Source organism: Oryx dammah, unplaced genomic scaffold, assembly GCF_014754425.2.
Source record: "Oryx dammah isolate SB20612 unplaced genomic scaffold, SCBI_Odam_1.1 HiC_scaffold_2, whole genome shotgun sequence".
NCBI classification, from domain to species: domain Eukaryota; kingdom Metazoa; phylum Chordata; class Mammalia; order Artiodactyla; family Bovidae; genus Oryx; species Oryx dammah.
The window spans coordinates 162,303,405-162,319,381 of record NW_024070186.1 but is presented as its reverse complement, the minus strand read 5'-3'; the positions used below and the strand labels follow the sequence as shown (position 1 = coordinate 162,319,381).

General features: G+C 43.2%; 1 protein-coding gene and 1 non-coding gene across 3 annotated transcripts in view; both read right to left on the bottom strand.

Annotated features, from left to right (window-relative positions):
- RBFOX1 (RNA binding fox-1 homolog 1) overlaps positions 1–15,977 on the bottom strand; it is a 1,681,944-nt gene that overhangs the window by 1,472,893 nt on the left and 193,074 nt on the right. The gene's annotated exons all lie outside the window — the stretch shown is intronic.
- On the bottom strand, positions 3,831–3,903 carry TRNAG-CCC. Its single transcript has one exon. It is a non-coding gene; the product is annotated as a tRNA-Gly (tRNA).

Below are 15,977 nucleotides of genomic sequence, written 5' to 3'. Positions count from 1 at the left end.
TCAATAAATTACAGTTCAAATGCCAGCTCCACTGCTGAGTTCTCAGTCAAGACACTTCAGCTTCTGAGCTTCTGTTTCTTCCTCCATGAAATGAGGTTTTTGATAACTCTCAGAGTTGTTAAGAGAGTCATCATGAGTATACATAAAGTACCCACATGACTGTAACACACAGAAAGTTATTAATAAGTAGTGATTATTATTTGTGTGTGGAGGGCAGCAAAGAGATCCAATTGTAAAAGAGCTGGGCTAGAGACTGTGCTGTTCCTAGAGGTAGAAAGCACACTTTTGTTGTCTTTCACCAGCTGTGGCCTGGACCAACGTCTGGACTCTGTGAAGTTTTTAATAAAAGTCAACAAATAGATAAATGAAAAATGAAATAACTGATGCAAATACAAAGCCTTAGAGAGATCTCAAATAACCATAAAAGCCATCATCAATATCCTCAAGGTAAATGTATCTGGCAAGGTACTTAGTGTCTGGTTACATTAAAGAATGCTCATGGCAGTCGAAAGACGGAAAACCTGCAACAAAGTACAAATAAGAAAAAAAAAGTAAAGCAATCATTTTTGCTTATATTCATAGACCCATGTGACTGACTTACAAATAAATAGAGAATAAGCAGAAAGAGATGCATATGCTTACATAAAGAATGTATGGTTGGTAGTGGGAAGGTCAGAGGGAAGGGATAGTTATGGAGTTTGGGATGGACAGGTACCCATTGCTATAGTTAAAATGGATAACCAACAAGGACCTACTGTAGAGTTCAGTGAACTCTGCTCAATGTTATCTGGCAGCCTGGATAGGAAGGGGGTTTGGGAAGAATGGATACATGTATACGTATGGCTGAGTCCCTTTGCTGTTCACCTGAAACTATCACAACATGGTTTATTAATCAGCTATACCTCAACACAAAATTAAAAGGTTAAAAATAAATAAAAGCCAGCTGTTTAAAAAGAGAGAGAGAGAGGAAAATACGCACCGTTCATCCAATTATTCATTTATCTGTCAGTTCATTCACAAGCATCGGCTTCTGCTCTGACTCGGCAATGTTATGCACCCGAGGGACTCACAGACGAAGACGCAGTTGCTGCCAGGGAACCCTCAAACAAGGGCATGAAGAAGACACATGAATGACTAACTCTGATCTAATATAATAAGTATCATTCTGTCAGAGGTATTAAAGGCTCCAGATCTCCTGAAAAATGAGCATTCACTTTAAAGGAGCAGACTGGAATACGCCAAGACAGGCTGAGGAAAAAAGTAACTCATGAAGGAGGAAGCAGCATAGCAAGAGCATAAAGTCATGAAGATACCTGTTGTCTTTGGGAAGGACGGTGAATTGTCTGATCTCTCTGGAAGAGGCAACACTTGAGAGCAGGGGCGCCGAAACATTGGGTTGACCAGATATCCACAGGCCTTGACTACCAAGTGAAAACAAAGAGATTTCACTCTGCAGAAGCTGACAGGCCACCAACAATATTTGATAAAGAGAGGGACATAGCCAAATGGGAGTCCTAGGGAAATAACTGAAAGGAGAGCAGAGAGCAGATTAGAAAGGATGATGGCAAGACAGATATTATTCATTTTATATTGAAAAGTCAATTTCCGCAGATATCAGTAAGGATGAGTACATATATGGACACACTGGAAACTGAAAGAGAGACGTCTACCTAAGTCAGGGCTCTAAGGGACAAAGCGGAAGAAAACCCAACCCGAAGGGCATTAGGAGGGTTGGGAAGAAGGCGTTACTGTCTCGCGTAATAACTGAAACGCCCAGCAGCAGACGCAGCTCAAACACAGGTGTCTGTATGATGTCATCCAGATTTTCTCGACATTCCTGTACCGTCCTCACCATCACTTATATAACCGTTCCCTTGTAAGGCAGTTAGATTATGTCCAGTTTGGGGAACTGGCAGCATCTCTCATCACGGTACCATCTCCATGATGCCATCTCCCATCCTCACAATTTCTAAACCAGACAAATCAAGGTGATTTGTCCAGAAAATTCTGAATTGCATTTCAATGGTCTGTCTAGACCAGGTACTCATCCTTGAGTCATTTTTGAGGCCAATGTGTGGGATGCCCTGATGGGTTGGGTCTGGATTATGTGCCATTTTGAATTTGAGGTGGGTTATACACGTTCTTTGAAATGTATACAATTATGACTCTTTTCACATTGATCAAACATTCAAACTGCAGTACAGTGATTAAAGATGAGTAAAATCAAAACTAAAAGGAGACCTGGGTTTAAAAGAAGGACCGTGTGTTTATTATCTGGGTGAACTCTAGCCAATTATTTAACCCCCTCTGTTTCTCTGATCCACAGTCTATAAACCAGATGCAACACTAATATGTAAATGAGAATTAGACAGAATATCACATGTAAAGTGGAACACATGAATATGTATGTGTGTATGTGGGTATATCTGGAAATGGAATATATACTTGGAATCAAAGTATTTGGCTTTTAAAATCCCAAGTAATTCCAACTCTATATTTAAATGTGTGTATATGTATTTGTGTGTGTTTAGGAACTCTAGTTCCTGGACATAATCTGGCTAGACTGGACATAATCTAGCTAGCTTACAAGGGAATGGTTATATAAATAATGATGAACTCATACAATAAAATAATACATAAACCTTAAGCAGAATGCGATAGACCTATATAGGCCAACTGGAGGGCTGATGCTGAAGCTGAAACTCCAATGCTTTGGCCACCTGATGCAAAGAACTGACTCATTGGAAAAGACTCTGATGCTGGGCAAGATCGAAGGCAGGAGGAGAAGGGGATGACAGAGGATGAGATGGTTGGATGTCATCACCGACTTGATGGACGTGAGTCTGAGCAGGCTCCAGGAGTTGGTGATGGACAGGGAAGCCTGGCATGCTGCAGTCCATGGGGTCACAAAGAGTCAGACATGACTGAGCGACTGAACTGATACAGGCGGATATAGGAAGATCTTCATGATGTATCATTAAATACCAAGAGTAAGGTACAAAACAATGAGTTGAGTATACACTTATTTAAACAAACCATGTATATATGTGTGTGTTGTATATACACATATACATCGTATATGTATACACATACACATATACATCATATACACACATATACATCGTTGTTGTACAGTCACTGAGTCATGTCCAACTCTTTGTGACCCCATGGACTGCAGCATGCCAGGTTTCCCTGTCCTCTACTATCTCCCAGAGTTTGCTCAAGTTCATGTCCATTGAGTCGTGATAAACATAAACATACACGCCTACATATATATATATATATACATATATATATACACACACACACACATATATATTTCATTAAATCATATAGAAATATAAACTATATATGTATGGTTTATATTCTTAAAAGCATTACTGTACTTTATGTACTAAGTACTATGTACTGATAATTATATACACATATAACATAAGAAATATACAAATAAAGATGCACATATAAGAACTTTTATATGACTAGAGCTTTCATGAAAAAATATATAAGAAGCCAAAAATGGTTGCCATTAAAAGGTGACCTGGCCACCTGGAATGAGACCTTAAATTTTATTCTATGTTTGAAATTCTTATTTTTTTTAAATGTTCATCTGTTTATGGGTTCATATGTTTTATGTTTTTAGAAACATGTTCTTCATATCACTCTACTGCTGTGTTTCATTCTTTTAAGTATTGACATTTATTTATTTGGCTGTGCTAGGTCTTAAGTGTGGCATGTGGGATCTTTAGCTGCAGCCCGCAAACTCTTAGCTATGGCATGTGGGATTTTTAGCTGCAGCCCGCATACTCTTAGCTATGGCAGGTGGGATCTAGTTCCCTGACCAGGGATTGAACCTGGACCTCCTGCATTGGGAGTGCAGAGTCATAGCCACTGGACCACCAGGGAAATCCTTGAAATTCTTATCTTTGTAACCATGTGCAAAATATTATTCCATGCCTTTTTCCTAAGCGTGATTTTCACTGACCTTTCCCAATGCATCTGCTGTTGTTTATCCTATCAGTGAAAATGCCCAGCAGAGTTTCCATTCCTAATGGTGTTTGCGTAGGAATGGACCAGCTTTTTTCAGACCACCATATTTACATGCAAGGGCCACTTTGGTGGAAACGATGCTAGCTGATTAAGAGTTTGTGAAAAAGTACCCACTGTGATTGAAACGCTCATTTAATACATTTTAAGTGCCCGAAATGCTCAGCTTCCTTGATTGGTGTTGATTGTTTGCATTTGATTTATTTCCTCCATATCAGTGTTCATTAAGTTACTTAAGTAATGGCCACCCTGTAGCTGTGTCTCTATTTAACTACGCATCTTTGGTAGCATTCTAATTCAGAGACTGTTCACTTCAGGAGCTGGGAATGTAGATTTGACCACTGAAGGGTTGTGTATTTCTCATAGAAGTTATTTACAAGGAAAATTATCTTTCAAAAAAAAATTCACAGCGGTCTCTTCTGATTTTTTTTTCTATTTATAGCTTCTATTCTTGGCAGAAGTCTTATTATTTTTGACAATTTATTAACTACCGCAGACACACTTATAAAGTGATGATCAATGTTCACAACAGTATGCTTGATCTTCCACATTTTAAATATCTACCACCCGTGTGGACAGTAAGAGTTCTGCCAGCAACATTCTAATAATAGTCCTTATGCGAGTTCAGTTCAGTTGCTCTGTCATGGCCAACTCTCTGAGATTCCACAGACTGCAGCACACCAGGCTTCCCTGTCCATCACCAACTCCTGGAGCTTACTCAAACTCATGTCCATTGAGTTGGTGATGCCATTCAACCAGCTCATCCTCTTTTGTCCCCTTCTCCTCCTGATTTCGATCTTTTTCTTTCCCAGCATCTGGGTCTTTTCCAATGAGTCAGTTCTTTGCATCTGGTGGCCAAAGGATTGAAGCTTCAGCTTCACCATCAGTCCTTCCAGTGAATATTCAGGACCGATTCCTTTAGGATTGACTGGTTGGATCTCCTTGCAGTCCAAGGGATTCTCAAGACTCTTCTCCAACACCACAGTTCAAAAGCATCAATTCTTCGGCGCTCAGCTTTCTTTATAGTCCAACTCTCACATCCATACATGACTACTGGAAAAACCATAGCTTTGACTTGACAGACCTTTATTGGCAAAGTAATGTCTCTGCTTTTTAATACACAGTCTATGTTGGACATAGCTTTTCTTCCAAGGAGTAAGCATCTTTTAATTTCATGGCTGCAGTCACCATCTGCAGTGATTTTGGTGTTAAACCCACTTTAAAAAACAAAAGACACAGCTTTGCAGACATGGCTTCACTGGACATTCTGATAGTCCATAGTTTGAATGGAGACTTCCTTCTTGTGTTTATTTTTTTTATCTGTCCCAGTGGAGGTGGGTATAGGGACTTCTCCTCATTCATTGTTTGTATTCAGGCTGTTGAGATTTGCTTTTGCTTCCCAAGAGGACAAGCAGTGCTGTCACACATTTACATCAAGAAGCTTCAGTGTGGAAAGGGGAGGATGGGTCAGGCAAGGGTGTCAGAAGGAAGGTCTTCTGTGCTACGGAATCTAGGATAAACATCAGGATGTGTGACATCACGAGCACCATGGACAGGCAGAGGGCCCTGAGAACATGGGTATGAAAGTAAAACGAGAAAGGACAAGCTGCATTTGTCTGCATATTTTTGCCCACAAAAGCTGGGTACTTCAAGAAAGAGGAGGAGTTTGACCACTCGGAATGAAAGCCCAAATGAGACTGAGTTGTAAGTACCCAGGACCCTGGTGCCCTGGCATGCAAAGCCCCATTCCTACAGCAGGTGGGGTTTTTTGCTGAAAAATCACAACAAATGAAGTCACAGTAACTGAGGGGAACTTCAGGTGGTCTGGGCTTCCCACGTGGTGCTAATGGTCCAGTATCCGTCTGCCAAGGCAGGAAAAAAGAGACGTAAGAGACGCTGTTCGATCCCTGGGTGAGGAAGATCCCCTGGAGGAGGGCATGGCAACCCACTTAAGTATTCCTGCCTGGAGAATCCCATGGACGGAGGAACCTGGCGGACTAAAGTCCATAAGATCGCAAAGAGTTGGACACGATTAAAGCACACCAGTAGTCTAGCGAGGTTTACCTCGGGGGAAGGTCTGGGTTGAAGTTCTCTGTGCTCCTAGACAATGTATGAGATCTAAAAGCTTGCCAGGTTGTCAAAGAGTGAGTTTGGGTCTTGAGGCTTGAGTGAGTGTTCTAAGGCTCCAGGAGGTGTAAGAAGCGGGAAGCCTCACTCCAGTGTCCTGTGTGAAGCCACTCAGCTCTCACATGGTTCTCCTGTCCCCACTTCAAGGCTGGAGCCCATCCAGGGACGGCAGCCAATGGTTACTTTGAAAGAAGCTGCAGAAACATCTTAGTGGGCCCCGAATAAACCAGCACCCACAGAGACGGCTCATGGACATATTTTTGTTACAAGTAGAAAAAATGTTTATTATTCTGATTTGCAGAAAGAAAAAAATTTTTTGAGTCAGGAGGAGAAGAGTAATTTATTCTTAACAGGTGGACCGCATAAATCTTTCTGTCATGGGACAGGCATTCATTATAAATCTTTCACTTATGTGACAGGTATTTACTGAGTGTGTGCTCTCCCTAGGGCACTGTGCTTGGCGCTGTGGGGTCCAGAGAAATTACCCTGAAGCAGAGTTTACAGAGAATCTTAAGTTTGCCAGGGGAGACTGAACATCTAAGCAAAATACAGGATGACTGTGGAAACCAGTATGGAGGTTCCTTAAGAAACTAAAACTACAGCTACCATATGATCCAGCAATTCCACTCCTGGGTACATATCTGGGGGAAAAAAATGAACATTCTAATTCAGAAAGATATACACACTTCAGCGTGCACACCAGCACTATTTACAATAGCTAGGACATGGAAACACCCAAGTGCCCATCAAGACGATTGCTTTGGAAGGTGTGGCATGTACACACACACACACTTGCACGCACACATGCACACAGTGAAGAGCCTGTGTACCATAACTAAGACCTGACGCAACCAAATAAATACATTTAAAAAGAAAATAAAACAGCACTGTCCATTCTCTTTTTCACAAACTTCTTCCACAGGGAAAGCAAGGCGTACTTTGGTCTTCTAACACTGTAATTTCCTGAATCCCCCTTCTCAATACAACAACCTTCTGTTTTAGCAAGATAACAAAGAGTGAGTACTTGACAAAATCTATAGGAAGATGTGTTTATAATAAAAACACCCTTGCCATTAAGATTTTAATGACTGTCATTATTATGGTTCAGGCAGAACAAAAGCAAAATCCCAAGCACTCTTTAGACATTTCACTTGGCTGAGGAATGCCCTGGATAAGTCGTTCCTTTTGCATGTGTACTGGTTAGAGCCGGGTTTGCTTAGCGATAAAATGGAATGCAGTGACAGACACATGGATTTGGGTCCAAGTAGACGCTCAAGGCTATGGTTTTTCCAGTAGTCATGTATGGATGTGAGAGTTGGACTGTGAAGAAGGCTGAGCGCTGAAGAATTGATGCTTTTGAACTGTGGTGTTGGAGAAGACTCGAGAGTCCCTTGGACTGCAAGGAGATACAACCAGTCCACTCTGAAGGAGATCAGCCCTGGGATTTCTTTGGAAGGAATGATGCTGAAGCTGAAATTCCAGTACTTTGGCCACCTGATGCGAAGAGTTGACTCACTGGAAAAGACTCTGATGCTGGGAGGGACTGGGGGCAGGAGGAGAAGGGGACGACCAAGGATGAGATGGCTGGATGGCATCACTGACTCGATGGCCGTGAATCTGAATGAACTCCAGGAGTTGGTGATGGACAGGGAGGCCTGGCGTGCTGCAGTTCATGGGGTTGCAGAGTCAGACGCGACTGAACTGAACTGAACTGAACTGAACTGAACTGAGACATTACTCAGGAGCATGTGTGTGTGTGAAGTTCTATGAAAATTTATCCTATGTGCACTTAATGCCCCTTCATGCCCCATATATGGATTCGTGTAGCCACAACCCAAATCAAGATGCAGACTATTCCTTCTCCAGAAAGGAGCTCCCTGTTTCTACTCCTTTCCAACTGTCTTTTCCATCAGTGGTTCTCACCTAAGTTTGTGAGGCCACCATCTGCTCAGTCACTCAGGTAGAACATACTTACTCTTCAGATGGGCTTCCCTGGGGGCTCAGTGGTAAAGAATCTGCCTGCCAATGTAGGAGATCCTGGTTCGATCCTTGGGTCAGGAAGATCCCCTGGAGGAGGAAATGGCAACCCACTCCAGTATGCTTGCCTGGAGAATCCCATGGACAGAGGAGCCTGGCAGGCTCCACAAGGCCCTGGTGCCCACCTTAAGGATCTCTGTCTCCTTCTGAAGAGCAAAGTGAACTCCGAAATCCTGAAGACTTTCACACGGGGTGACATAACCAGACTGCATGGGAGCCACACGGGTAACTTGGAACAAGCAGGGAGCAGGGGTAGGACTTCACTGCCACCACGCGTTCCAGGGCGGGAGAGCGGTTTGGTGCCAAATAGAAGTTGATGGAAAGAAGATCTTATTTCAATCAACTCTTTTACTTTATCTTTCCTCCAGTTTGGGCTTTCTCCAACTTGCCTTCGAAGCTGTGGCTAAAGGGACTTCTCTGAAATGCCGCCGACGTCAGGTGAATTTAGGATAAAACCCAGATTCAACACGACCCATACTGTACTTCTTCATTTGGCCCATCCTTACTTTCCAGCCTCCCTCTGTCTCACCCTCTCCCCTGACTCAACAAACTATGTGATCTTCCCTGGCGGGTCTAGATCAGGTCCCTGCACATGGCAAGCAAGCTCTGTAGAATTCAACAGACATGGTGCCCCCTGGGTTTGTGCATCATGGCTGCCCAGATCGAACTGAGATTTTCCAAAGCCTCATTCCCTGTCGGGGGTGAATGTGCACAAGTCCCACGGTTATTAGCATCTAACAGGTTGACCGGTCTCAGCTGCTTCACACCAATCCAGGTAGAAGCGACTCTGAACAAGACCCCAAAGCCACCGCATTAAGAAATTATTTTGGAAAAGGAGAGAGTACAGGATGGAGGGAAACACAGAAGCACAAAGGCACGTGGATACATCACAGAGGGTGAACCTCAAATGGGTTTCAACCTGAGGACTCTGATCTCCCTCCTTTTGTTCCAGCTTCTAATGCTGAGGTTATAGGAATGCTTTTCTGGATGCCTGCATAACAAGACAGCCAGTCTCAAAGGTAAGACAGAGATTTTTATATCTATATGTATAATCTTATTCTTGGCTGTGCTGGGTCTTTGTGACTGCACGGGTTTCTCTCTAGCTGCAACAAGCAGGGTCTACTCTCTAGTTGCAGTGCGCAGGCTTCTCGTGTCTGGGGCTTCTCTTGTTGCAGAGCACGGGCTCTAGGGCTTGTAGGCTTCAGAAGCGGCGGCTCCCAGGCTCTAGCGCACAGGCTCAATAGTTGCGGCGCGCTGGCTTTGCTGCTCTGCGGCATGTGGGATCTACCCCGCTCGGGGGTCGAACCCTGTCTCCTGCATTGGCGGGCGGATTCTTTACCACTGAGCCACCAGGGTAGCCCTCAATAGAGATGCTTTTAAAATGGCTACTTAAGTGGCAAAGTGGGTAGAAACGATCACACACACATACACCAAAATTTCATGAAGATGAAATCCAGTGGTAAAATGATCAGGATTGCCAGAAAGCTACTGTGTTGGGGGTTAGGGGGAAGCTAAAATGTTTGACTCCCCCTTTGGTCCCATCATTCAAAAGAACAAACATTTTATAATCCAGGGGAGACCTCCACTCATCTGAGAATGAGCTGCTGTCCTCCAGCCCCAAGTCCATAGCCTTTGCACATTCTGTTCAGTGACACCAAACAGAGATGAAGTCCCTCCTGGCGTGACATTCCATCCGGCCGGCACTCTCACCACATTCTCCTCTCCTTGGGAAGCAAACCGCTTCTCTGCTGTTTCCCCACATTGTCCAATTACACTGCTCCCTTGCTAAATGAGCTCTTAGGCATTCAATACATTTTTAAGGCAATGGATCAGCATGATTATTCTGGGAAACACAAAGCTCACGAAGGAATAGGGCAAATTACAAATTTCAGGAAATATTGGTCTTTGCACATTAATCACACTAATAATATTACAAATGAGGGACGTATAAATCTACTTCCCTCTGTGCATGACTTGCTTTGTTTGATCCCTCTGAAGCAAGTGAGCTGGGTATTGTTTCGATGTATTTAGTCCCCTCCTTGACTGTTTTCAATCATGGCTGCGTGTTTAAAAATTAGAACGGAAAACTGGAAAGCTACACAATTTTTCCAATTAGCAGTCAAATCCACAGAAAACATTGTGATGGAAAACGGGAGGGCTATCAGAGACTGCCAGATACACAACACTCGCCACACTAGTGTCTCATTCTAAGCCCAGGGAAGCCATCCCCAACTGATTGCAGAATTCCAGCCTGCAGAGATCACAGGTGGCCTCAAACAAACTACTTACCCACCAATTGGAATTGACTTCACTGTGACCCAGGTTTCAAGACAAAGCAAAGAAATTCTGGTGGGTGGAGTGCCCTCCAAGGACACACAGTGAACAAGAGGCAAAGCCAAGTGAAAAAAGTGAAAGTGTGAGTCACTCAGTTGAGTCGGAAACAACAGACCCCGTGGACTGTCGCCCGCCTCTGTCTATGGAATTCTCCAGGCAAGAATACTGGAGTGGGGGTAGCCATTCCCTTCTCTAGGGGATCTTCCTGACCCAGAGATCAAATCTTGTATTGCAGGCAGATTCTTTACCATCTGAGCCACTAGGGAAACCCAAGTCCAACTCTTTGTGACCCCATGGACTATACAGTCCATGGAATTCTCCAGGCCAGAATACTGGCATGGTTAGCCTTTCCCCTCTCTAGGGATCTTCCCAACCCAGGGATCGAACCTAGGTCTCCTGCACTGCAGGTGGATTCTTTACTAGCTGAGCCATGAGGGAAATCCTCAGAGCCAAGAGGAGAAGTCAAGTCTTAATCCCAATCTAGTCCTCTTAAACGACACCTGTAACAGGTACCCCCCTCGTCTTTGCAGAGCACCTGGGCAGAATTCCTTCCACGTTTATGGGCTCTGCTAAGAATTCCATTTAAGGAAATGAGAAGAGCCATAGCAGAGTCTCATCAATGAGTTTGAGCACAGAAACCACCAATTACAACTTCATATGTCCACAACACAAACAAACACACACACACACCCCACCCCACCCCACCCCATCTCCATCCACAAATCTGCTCCACCTTTTCTGCATGGCTGCAGCCTTCCCAAGACTCATATTTCAATTTTAATTACTCCTATTCCAAAATATCCTTCCACACCCACTTATCTAAACAGAGGTTCCACTCACTGGTTTCTATCTTAATACTCTATGTTATGGTTACCATGGACTACGAGTGGTAGCTCGTATACCTATTCACTAGTTTTATCAGTTCACTATTCTCCTCCCTGGACTGCATGCTCCAGGATGTCAGAGGACCACCTCTGCTTACCCTCCACCAACATCAGATGGAGGTCAGCACAGGACCATGTCAGCAAATGAATGATAAACACCGTGCTTTCTAGAAGGAGCTCACCCTCACGTTTTTGTTCTGTCTCTTTGTCCTATTCATGTCCACATCGAGGGATATCCTTGGGTAACACCTGCCAGCGGAGGGAGCTCAGGTGTGCCGTCCTTCCCTTATGGTAGCACCTAGGATATTTGCTCCATCAAGCAGATAAAAGTCCCTTTCGATTGTTGAAGGAAAGAAAGTAAACACCTAACCTCAGCTCTGTCATCAGACCTCCCTAAGCTTCCACCCACTTCTGCTAGATAGTAGAACATGGTAAAGGGCTTCCCCGGTGGCTCAGACAGTAAAGAATCCGCCTGCAAATGCAGAAGACCCAGGTTCAATCCCTGGGTTGGGAAGGTTCCTTGGAGAAGGGAAATGGCTACCCACTCCAGTGTTCTTGTCTGGAAAATCCCATGGACTGAGAAGCCTGGTAGGCTACAGTCCATGGTGTCGCAAAGCATTGGACATGGCTGAGTGACTAACACTTTCACCTTCAGGTTAAGAAGAAAAGTTCTAGACTGGGGTAGCCTGAGCTTCAGCTCTGAGCTTTCCACCAAATGATAGTGCAATCAAGTCCATTTGTTTAAGCCTCAATTCCCTCATCTGTAGAGTGAAAATAATAGGAGTATTTTTCTGACACTGTTATAATTATTAAACAAGTTAATATACATAAAGTACCAGGTACCTAGTGAGTGTTCAATAGGTATCAGTGACTATTGTTAATTTTTAAAGGTTAAAAAGATTCATTTCAATCACTAATTCATTGAGTTTATCTCCTCAATGCTCCTAGCATTTTGTTTTTGCAAAGGGAAAAGCTATTTGAACACCATTATAAAGTCTTTTGTGGAGTGGATAGGTAAAATATATTTATTATTATCTATAATTTCCTACTATTATTTCCATCATATACATGTAATCTTGACTTAAAAGGAGATTCATAGTCAAGTGCACACTGAATAGAGGGGAAATTTTTGTTGTGTTAAACTACAAAAGGAGAATCATGTCTTTTGTTTTTCTTTAAAATAACGGATTTAGATCATATTCATAGGATCAAATAATACTCCAAAACATGCAATAGGCTACAGGCAATATTCAATCCAATGAAAATTTTCCACTTTTAATTTAAAGACCACCAACTTTAAAATGGATATATTCTATAATTAAAGCTATCCATTTTTTCAACACTGGAAGGATGTTTTCCCTCAGCATAATAATTACAAGTAAAGAAAATCTTTCTGGTGGTTTTTTTCCCATGAAGTCTTGAAAATCTGGAAGGAAACCAATATTTACACTTGGGTTCGTATTTTGCATTAAATTCATATACATACTAAATTTCTTCTGGCTCTTCTACAGAAGAGTACGATTAGCTCATGCTCCATTTTCAGACATGCATAAAAAGCAAATAACAACTTATCTCTTTTTATGAGCTGCTCATAAAGCAAAATCCATTCTTGTCCGTGTGACTTAACCCTCACAAGCACCAGAAGGAGCTGTCCCCTTGGTCTTATCTCTAGACACACAGAGCGAAAGGTAGGGTGGAGACGATGAGACAATACATGCAGGGAAAACAAGATGAAGGGAAGTCCTTAAAGGCCAGCACCAGGAGAGCTGGGGTCTCTACATTTCGTGCATCCTAAGTGTTCTGGAATCACCGGAAAACATGGAGACCATCCAAGCGTTAGTCACTCAGTCACGTGCGACTCTTTGCGACCCCAAGGACTGCAGCCCTCCAGGCTCCTCTGTCCATGGAATTCTCCAGGCAAGAATACTGGAATTGCCTTCTCCAGGGGATCTTCCCAACCCAGGGCTTGAACCTGGGTCTCCTGCATTGCAGGCGGGTTCTTTACTGTCTGAGCCGAGAAAGCATTTTAGAATCACAGGAGAGCGTGGAGACTATCCAAGGCCATGTCTTTTCCTTGGAGAAAGAGCTTAGCTTTTGATTTTTGTTCTCTGTTTAGCAGCTAAGGCAACTCTGTGAGCTTTACAAATGGCCTCTTAGACTAGAGAATGACACTGTGGTCTCTGGGGTAAAAGGTAAGGAGATGTCATTTATCTCAACTACCTCTCAGAGGCTGACGCTTCAGCATAACCCGGCCTGTCACAAGGATGGGCCAAAGAGGCATCTATTGTGCATGTCACATCTCCCCATGCCCTGGAAGAGCTGTGGGGCAAAGATGTATACATCATTTAAAATAAATGCCAATCACTTTACCTCTGCTTGTATTACGCAGACAGTCCAAAAGGTCTGTGTGCATGCATGACAAATCTCATTGGTGAAGGACTGTTACAACTGGTAACCACACAGCTATTCCGTGTCAGAAGACACACAGGCCTTTGGAGGTGGCTTCTGCAGCTACTCTTAAAAGAACTGATTCTTTAATATTTCCATGCCTCTACCCAAAGTGGTCTCCTGCTTCATGGCCATGAGATGGCTGCTCCATTTTCTGCATAAATACTCCTTCCAGGCAAGAAAAAGCGTAAAGGAGGAAGGGAGGTGGCAAGGAGGCTCGCACCAGCTTGGTAAAGCTTCCAACAGACTTTCCTGGAGAAGGAAACGGCAACCCACTCCAGTATTCTTGCCTGGAGAATCCCATGGGCAGAGGAGCCTGGCGGGCTACAGTCCATGGGGTCGCAAAGACTTGGACACATCTGAGCAACTAAACAACAACCCCAACCTGCAGACTTCACTTATGAACCATTGGTTCCATGGCCCCCTCCAACTGCAAAACATCCTGGGAAACCAAAGTTTGTCACTGTTGTTTTGTCTTAAACAGAAACATTCCCATACCCAACCAAAGCAGAAAGTTGGAGAATGTGCATGGTGAGAACAATGGTTCTCAAAATGTGGTCCCCAGACCAGCACCGTCAGCATCACCTGAGAATATTTGGAAAATTCAAACTTCCAAAAGTTCTGGGGCTGGGACTTTCCTGGCAGTCCAGTGGCTAAGACTCTGAGCTCCCAATGCAGGGGCCCGGGTTCCATCCCTGGTCAGGGGACCAGAACCCACACAAAGCACCTAAAGATGCCACCATGAAGAGCGACAACTAAGACACAGCACTGCCAAATAAATGAACAAAGAAAAATAAATATTAAAAGCTCTGGGGCTATGTTTTCAGAGAGCCTTCAGGGTATCTGGATTGACACAGGTTTGAGGAGGGCTGGGGTTCAAAACTAAGAGTGTCCACAACAGACAGGCACAGGAGACAATAATAATATCATATTACTCTTTCAGTTGTTGAAATCTCGGAAGGATTATCTCATTCCCACATTAAAGATAAGAAAGGTGAAGGTGAAGACTCACAGCTGACAAGTGAATAGAAAATGATAACATTTCGCCTTTCACAAAGCACTTAAGAGGTTAATGAATAAAATGCTCTTGGAGGCTAGCACTCTTAGTGAGTCATTCTTTAGACAGCTGAAAGGAGGGCTGATGAAAGGAGGGTTTCCCATGTGAGTCAGTGGTAAAGAACCCGCCTGCCAATGCAGGAGACAAGGGTTCAATCCCTGGGTCGGGAAGATCCCCTGGAGGAGAGCAAGGCAGCCCACTCCAGTATTCTTGCCTGGAGAATCCCATGGACAGAGGAGCATGGTGGGCTAGTCCACAGGGTCACAAAGAGTCAGACACCACTGAAGCAACTTAGCACGCATGCACAGATGACCTTGGGAGATGCATTCCTTTCTGAACCTCAGTTTTAGTGTGTTTAGTAGAAAATACCTCAGAAGCTTCCCTCTACGTTACTGAGAATTTCTCTGAAATACTACATTACATGAAGACTTCTGCACTCTTTGGAAAGAAAAACTTACAGGAATTTAAGTCATTTTTAACATCCTCAGTATAACGATCACCCAATGATTCTAAGAATTTCAGAAAAAGATTGTATTAAGATCTCAAACGGTTAATTACTCCATAAAATATCCAAAGAGCATGGCCCATGTGTTTCAGTTAATTCCTCAAAGTCCTTCGCATAAAATCACAAGACAAACTTGATCAGAAATGCGGTATCTTGGATTCATACCCGGCGATGCCTCCTAGGCTAATAGGAACTTTCGCTTTCTGACATTATCCATTTTGCTAAAGCTGGTTATGATTCCCCACACATTACTTGAAAACCAATTTCATTCAAGACAAAAGAGTGTGAGCAGGGTATTACATTTTATGCCTAAATTATGCAAATTTGGTGGAGTTATATTGTATTGTGAGCAATTCCCTTTCTTCCAGTTTTCATTGTAGCATCAGTTAAAGTAAATTTCACTATCCTCATTTGCAAAAGGTGAATACTTTCTATTTTAACACCCTGGAGGAAAAGACTGACTTTTAATGAGCAGTTATCTAATATAAAAATCTCTTACATATATTACTGACATCACCCCAAGTATTAAATGTACATTCCA